The following is an 8,770-nucleotide window of genomic DNA, read 5'->3' as shown; positions in this document are numbered from 1 at the left end:
TTATAATTATATTTGAAACTTATAATTTTTAATTATATTAAAAACTGGAAGGCAAAACTTTTCGTAATGTTAAATGAGGACAAAACAGAGGTCATTGTTTTTGACCAGCCAAATGACTCTACCAAGGTACTTTTAGATTCAAGCCCATTTGGCATCGTACTGTAAACATTCGGTATGAGATTTAGGCTTCCTAATCGATGATAACCTATAAATGGAGAAGCAAATCAATTCGGTGGTACAAGCTTGTTTTTATAATTTGCGTCTCCTAGTAAAAACTTTGACTTAGAAAGAGTTGTTCATACCTTCGTTTTATCGCGTCTCGATTTTTGTAACTCCCTCTATCGCTCAATAATCAGGCCCGCACGTATCTTGCAAAACTTTTGACTCCCTATATTCCCCCCAGAGCATTGCATTAAGAAAATCAAAAACTTCTTGTAGTCCCAAGGATAAATCGCCTTCAAAAAGGTGATTGCGCTTTGCAGTTTGCAGGGCCAAGATTATGGAATGAGCTGCCTCTATCTAATCGCAAAAATGCGAACAAATATACTGCTCTCTCTCTCTCTCTCTCTCTCTCTCTGTTGCTCTTTCTCTCGGTCTCACTGTCGAAGTAACCATGGCAACGGACAGCGTATCCTGCTAATATGGCGGCGCCTTCCTGAAATGCACCACAGAGTGAAAACATTGTGACGTCACATTCTCATTCTCTATAAGACCTGATAAATCCTTACCAGTATTCAGGAACTTGCTGAAATCTCATTTAGCATTGGCAGCTTATAACAGGTAAACTCAATCTATGTGATATATGTGGTGTCTGTGATGTTTGATTTGTTCATTTGTATGTTTGATCTTTTTTCTTTTTATGTAAAGCACTCTGGTCAACCTCGGTTGTTTCAGCAGTGCTATATAAATAAACAAGACAAGACAAGACAAGACAACATATACTATGTTAGTGAACCTTACGCAGGTGCAGATACCATGGTAATCTAATGAACTTCAAAGAATTCCATATCCCAAAAACATGGTATTACCGTGGTACCATGTCCAAACAGCTAAAGTAAAACCATGGCATTTTGGATCATGAATCAATAGCTCTATTTTTGCTGCAACAAAACTTATGAAAAAGCTATGTTGGATTTGTTTGTTTGATTTTAATCAAATCTTCAGAATTACAAATGTCCATCATTTACATAGTGTAAATGCTCTAACCCAACTCTCAACCTTGGTTTGTAGGTATGAACCCTTGTGGCCACTGCCTGAAAAGTAATTTTTTACCCCACATTACTCAATTTTGAAAATTGTTTGCCATAATGAAATAAAACTTTAGTTTAATAAGTAAGATGTGCTATACTAGTATTTACTGAAATAAGCATCCAGATTAACATAATTCAAAGAAATTATTGTGGCAGGCAAGTAAATCACTGAATAGACATCGTAAAAAAGCTGCTTTAGAAGTCAATAGACTGTGCTGTTTGTTTTATTTTCATAACATTGGACTACATTCTACAGCGTTCCATTTTACAAGTGAGATTGTCAATCCGTATACTTAGGAGGCTTTTACACTGGTCATGTTTTCTGTGGTCCGAGTCCGAGTATGATTGTTCCCGGTGCCCTCCACGACATTGGTCTGGTTTCACACTCAACTTGACTCTATCGAACCCTGGTGCATTTGCATTCATTTTGCTTCATCACAAACGTGCACGGCGCATTACAGAAAACAGGACGCAGGTCAATATATTGTGTTTTTAATAATTTGGTGCTATTATGCACAGCTGAGTAAACGACACTTGGGTTTACTGTATGTGTGACGCATGAAGGCAGCTTTCTGCTGCTTGCAAATGGACTCTTTTGAGGAGACAGCAGATTGCTAGCCTTTCATTTGCCGCTCTGATTGTACTCACTGTGCACGAATACACTACATGCTCACTCGCTCGTATCCAAGGGAAATCATCAACACTGTCATCCCTTACATGTGTTTTGTTGAACTAATGACTTCGTCATCAACTAAAATGCATGCGCTAGTTACTTTACTTCTAGTTTAGTCCCAGGTGCTTTCACATTCATGTCAATCACGTCACAGTTCCAGAGCAACCAAACTCAGAGCACCTCCTGCAGGTAGTCTCGGGTTCAGTACCCCGGTCCGCATGACAGCTTTCACATTACCAATTTTTCATGCAAACCGTTTCAAACTAAACTGCCAGTGTGAAAGCACCCGTAGTGTCATGGTGGCTTAGGGAAGAGAGTAGGAGTTGTGGATGTAAGTGCAGTCATTATTAAAAGAAGATAATCCAACAGAACCAAGAACAGAGTAATCCACCAACAAGGACAAAAACCCAAGTGCAACATCTTACCATTACTGTAACAGCTAAGACAATAACTGACAACTCGAACTGAAAACAATGAGCTACAGAATATATACTGGGATAGTGAGGAACTTAACAAGACACAGGTGAACTAAATCAGTTAATATAGAAACATATGAGAACGAACTTGGAAACCTAAACTGTGTTCAAAATTGCCCCTCATTCACTATTCCTATATTCACTATACCTGTATGATATTATGCTGTACCCACTTAAGGTACTTTTTAAGGTTAAGATATATTTTTTTTAATATTCAACAATAATATTGATCTGCCTGCATTGACACTATTATACAAGAACTGAACAGAGCTGGACGATGACATCACGGTTTATTCCAGAGCGGCTATATATATATATATATATATATATATATATAAATGAACTAAATTAATAACTTTTTTTAAACAAAAATGAAACATCACTGAACTTACTTAAGCTGGACTGTGAAGCTGTTTTCTTCTGAGAACAAACTTTTTTGCATTATTTTCCTGTTATCTCTGTAAACCTGCTTTAAAACAATCTGTATTGTAAAAAGCACTATATAAATAAATGTGACTTGACTTCACCCTGTGCTGCAATATACATTTAATTTTACATTAATTTACAGAAATCAACTGCTTGGATGAATATTCCTGATGTTATCAGATTTTTAGGTGAGATTCTCAGTTAATTCAGTTAATGGACGCCCTGAGGTAAAGTGTTCAAACTGCAGACTCAGCATCGACTGTATTTAATTGTACAGTACAATCATAACATAATGCAGACATTAACTTAATTTCATAATGTCCTTAAACATAACTATATTGCTGGCCATCAACTGAGAAAGTGCACATCCGGTGTGCGATACCTCGAGTTGTCCTAAATGCGACGCGACGCTGCGCTTCTCATCCGGTGCGCGACCCCTTTTAGAGTGGTGCAGGTATGACATCACTTTGTAGGCCAAAACGCAGAAGCAAGTTGCATTTTAGTACTTCCATTGCCATCATCCCGAAGTCATAGGTTTTTTGAATGGGGTTTTGGTTAAATGGCTGAAATAAGGTCTGTGGTGAACACAAGACATAAAATACACAATATTACCCAACTCGTGATTTTTTGAAGCGGTTACGTGTCTTGAAAAAGGAGGCTGCTAACAAGTGGCTACATTTTTAGATAAAAACTGAAAGAGTTGTCGGAAGCTTAGTGATGGTGAAGTTGAATTCATGGGACCGTGGTGTATTTCGTTTATAGCCTTCAGCTTTTTTAATTCTGGCGACTGCATTTAGGCTTCAAAATTAATAAAAGTTGTGTTCATCTGTGATAATTATCTTGATGGACAAAACGTGCAAGTATCATAAACTTGTGTTGATCACAGAGCTTGTTTTAGCGATAATCCAAAAGCCAATGGGAAAATCCTATTGGGTTTTTGTCAAGGGAACCAGCATGATGGGAACTGCCGGTTGGCCTACAAAGTGACGTCATACCTGCACCACTTTATTGGACCAGCGGTTTGGAAAATGGATGAATGGATGATTGGGCTACAGGCGCCATCATCTGGTCAGACGCAAGAATTACTTCGGCACGACCCTCACAGTGCATTATGGGTATTCTGTAGGCGTTAAGAGTACATTGGTTATACACTCGTTATTGCAGTGCATTATGGGATTGAACGAGTGCACTTGATAAGGTCCACTATGGTTATGGACACCACTACAAATGGCTGTTCCCTATTTAAGGGTATAAGGGGTGATTTCGAACACAGCTCTCAGAAACAGAAAACAGGAAATAAGAACATGGATACAACAGAACAAAATAAACATCAAAATAAGAGTCTTAAAACAGAAATTCTAAAACAGGATATGACACTTAAGGCCCGTTTACATCAAGGACGATCACTATAACGATAATGACAAAAATATAGTTCTAAAAATCATTCTAAATATTAGTAGCAGAGTACACACCACAACTATCACTGCGCAGAGAAATCCACACTGAAACATCTGTAAACTCATACCTCAACACTCAATGGTACATCCAGGTCACACTCAATACCCCAGCTCCATTTTTACTAGACAAAAAAATGCTGTCTAAGTGTGGACGAAAGTCCAAAACTGAGACAAAGGTGATGAAAAGAAGAAGATAGCAAAGAGATAAAAGACAATGCAGGATCTGGTTGTTTAATTTGAATCAAATGTTCAGGTTTTACAAATGCCCATCATTTACATAGTGTAAGCGTAGCATATTGTTCTCAACCTTGGTTTGCTTAGTTTGTATGATCCATTAAACCCTGTGGTCACTGCCTGAGTAGGAGAACGTGTGAGTTTGTTATTCCTCTCGTGGCTCAATTTTGAAATTTGTTTGCCATTGTTTTTTGGTGTTAAATTTTATGCCGTTTGAGTTTGAAAATTGGACATGAACGCCCTCTCAAATGGATTTACTACTGGGAAGCTCGAGATTCATTCTGATACCCAAGTTCCCGAGTTGGGCAGGCCAAAAACTTTAAACATGGTGGAGGGGAGAACGATTGCTGCTGTGACTGCTCTTCTTTATTTTTTTATTTTTTTTTTTCCACAACAGCCACATCACCTTGTCTTTTCGTTAAAGTAGTGCATATTTACATATATGCATAATCATTTGAAGCATATTGTATGTTTTATACACAGCGAAAATAGCCTGTATTTGACCGAAATTCCAGAATCGTCAGCAAGCTGACTATCTAGATAGTGCTGTGAATGTTTTTATGGTTGTCAATGAATGGGACACTACAAAATTAAATATCTTTACATTTTGGCGTTAATAAGATTTCCTCAAGAAATAGTCAAGAATAAACCTGGTGTCCTCCATGATTCCTGTTCTTTCCGACAACAAATCACTTGAATGCAACAAGCTCGTAATCACGACTTTAGAAGCGGGAAATAGGAAATTTCTGATAAAACTTGAAGGCAGCATAAATCCTCAACTGTGCTTGTTTTAGCAAGCTAAGCTAATACCTGTTGTCCATCTTAAACAGGAAAGCATTATGGATTGTATTTTATAGTGGACATGGTTTACGCCACAGGTTTATTTATCCCATCATTTTTATTTTAGCTTTTAGGCAAGATGGTAATGAAACAGACAACTGATGTAAGAGACATCACTGTACATGAATGAGACCAGGGACTTTACCCATTGGTGCTATATCATAATGCTAAAATAAAGAAGAGGCCACTTTTAAATTCATTTTTAAAGATTTTTAATTGTTAATTTGATTAATTCTGCCATCAAGGTTACCTAGAAATAATGATTAAATAAATAATCTACTAAAATTAAGAATAAAAACTGTAGAGAAAATATGTTTACACTCCATTTTCCATGTTTACACTCATTGTTACACTTCCCAGAGAACCTTTCTGTAAAAAGTTCTTAAAAAAATTAAAAATAATAATAATTATTAATATTTTAATAATGTAAAAAAAACAATCTAAAGAACCCCTTTAAAGAACATTTGTGGAATGGAAATATTTAACGGATGTTAAAGGTTCTTCGTGGAACCCTCATCGATGGCAATAAAGAACCTTTGTATTTAAAAGTGTGCAGTAAACTGTACGTTTTGGCTTGTTGGTACAGTTGTATTATTTTTGCTAAGTGGTAACAAAGGAAAAATCTATTAATGGTTAAAAACAGAAACAGCCGAGAACCACCATTGCCAAGACATTGTCAACTCAACCATCTCACCCACAGAAAGACAAGAACATTGATACAACTCTAGACAACTGTCTTTTAGGTTGCCTTTAAAACATTTGCGAGAACTTTTCTTACCAGAGAAGCAGCTCATATTCTGGTTCAGGCCCCAGTCTGCTTTCATCTTGACTACTGCAAATTACTTGCTGGGCAAGCAAATATTGAATATTGTCGAATGGCTGTAAAATATTGAGATTGATTTTAGAAAAATGGGTGTGAAAAAGACATTGTCCCCTGTTTTGGTTATTCTAATTTGTGTAAACAAATAAGTCATATAAAAAGCAAGTGTTTAGGTTATTTATCCATTGTGCTTTAAACCTCCACACATACAAATTGGCAAAGTAAAATCTGCTTAATATTTAGTTGCAGTCCAATTGACTGAGGACCTGATGGCTTTTATCTGTCTTCCAAGAACACAGGTAAGACTAAGAAAAGTATGTCAATTTTTGGGTTATAACATTTTATTTTTATTTTATGTGTATTGACCATGTTTTTTTTAATTAGGGTTTCCTTATTTTTAAGTATGCTGAAATGTTACAGTTGTTTCTTTGTTTCTTTTTAGCTTGTCTTGATCTGGAGTTTTTAATTTCCCCAACTATCACTAAAAAGTGTTAAGGGAAATTATCATTTTGTACTGTTTAATATCTTGGTAATGTTAAAGAATCTTGGTAAAGCTTTTGTACAGAGCCCCTAAAAGGACACGACTGGAGGAAAAAAATATATTTTACAACTTTTGCGTTTACTCACAAACCGTATGCTTTTCCATCAAGAAACATTGCGTTTGCTCGGGTTTCTCAGGGGAACGCAAACCATTTGCAAGAGTTTTTTCTCCCATCTCATTTTTCGTTTCATCACCATGTCCCTTTAGGGGCTCCATACTTTTGTTTTAATCACTGCATATTTGCCATATATTGCATGCTAGATTCAACAGGCTTCAACATGGTTTTCCACTCACACTTGGTTCCAGTGGATCACCAACTGCTTCATTATACAATGTAAGATATATTTCTATACAAATAAAAAAAATGTTTTGACTGTTTTGAGGTCATTTGATTGTAGAAAAAAAAAATTTGACAAAAAAATCTTAACACATTTCGATGGTCCACTTTAGACTGACTATGAGTAACTTTGCAACTATATGTCAATTAACTTTCATTAGAGTATTAGTAGACTGTCAGCTTAATATCTGCTCACTCCTCAACAGACATAAGTAACTTTGAAACTACATCAACTTATTCTACAAATCCAAACCCTAACCTAGCAGTCTACTAATACTCCAATGAAAGTTAGTTGACATGTAGTTGCAAAGCTACTTATAGTTACTTATAGTAGAAAGCCTAAAGTGGACCATCAAAAATAAAGTTAATCCAAAAAGATGCATTAATTAACAAACACAAACCGCATTGTCCACTGCATAACCAGGGCTGGGTTTCCCGAAACCTTCTTAACGCTACGTCGTTCTTAAGTTACACCTTAAGCTGTACCTTTTCGTTAATACGTGTTTCCCGAAACGTTCTCAGTTAAGTATACCTTCTGTAATTCATACGTTCGGAAGGTTGGTCTGGACCACTCTTAGCCTTACCTTATCACTGTTGCTGGTCTATATGAATACAATTCTGAAGTTTTAATACACCCAGACAGTGTTAAATTAGGCTAATTCGAGTGTTTTCATGCAAAGAATGTTGTTGTTAGAATTTTAATTATATTATTATATATAATACAATTTTATAAATTTATTTTAATTAAAGAGTGCTTTTAAAGGCCAGTGAAAGCATAGGCTACTGTCAGTTAAGTCCTATTCGGACGCTAATATTGTTTATCATGGGCTCGTACGGTATTTTAAACATTTACAGGGGTAAGTCGGTAATTTTAGTGCCGTCCGAATCCTTAATATCAGTGTTTTTCTCACCCAACCCGCGTAAAAATCCCTGGCCAAATTAGTACCTTCTGTTTTTTGACAAACAGGTCGTACGGTAATTTAATAGCCGTCTGAATCCACATCTCTGAGTTTACAAGAAGAGATTCAAAATTCACTGTTTAAATCCTTTTTGATCACTGCCGAGCACCGTAGGCTACGTGACGTACACTTTTATTACTGAAATGCTTGAAAGTATTTACAAGAACAATATTTCATCACAGCTCCACCTCAGCGAACCAAAAATGGGAAAGAGAAGAAAGCACATCAAAAATTTAAATGGTTATTTTGGCAGCAATATATGATACAATTTTAAAATATGTAGGCACGGCTATTATAGGCTATTATAGTTTGGATTATTTTTTATAATATCCTAGTCCTAGTAAATGCAATTTCAACTATTTCTAAAGTGTTTTTTTTTTATAAAAAACACAGCTTTCTCACATAAACAGCCCCTGCACGAGAGAATAATTGATTCTCGAGCCATTGATATCAACCAATTCAGCACCATTGCCACGGACAGCACCGGGTAACGTCGCACGTAAGAAGGTATATCTTAGGCAGCTTCCTAAGCTTCCTAGAAATGGTATACCTTCAGTTAAGTTATACCTTAAGAGTCTTCGTAGCGCGCTAAGAGACAACGTTATCAGGAAACTCAGCCCAGACCTTTAATATCTATAATCTGATTGAAATACATAAAATGTCACTAAATTCAAGTATTGTTCTTTCAGCTCTCTTGCTAGGATCTGTAGAGCCGTTAAACTGTTCAGAACCAACAACAAAGTCTCTCCTTAATGCC

This window comes from Rutilus rutilus (genome assembly GCF_951802725.1).
Source record: "Rutilus rutilus genome assembly, chromosome: 8".
Lineage (NCBI taxonomy): Eukaryota > Metazoa > Chordata > Actinopteri > Cypriniformes > Leuciscidae > Rutilus > Rutilus rutilus.
The sequence above is the reverse complement of the archived record's forward strand: the minus strand, read 5'-3'. Positions refer to the sequence as shown.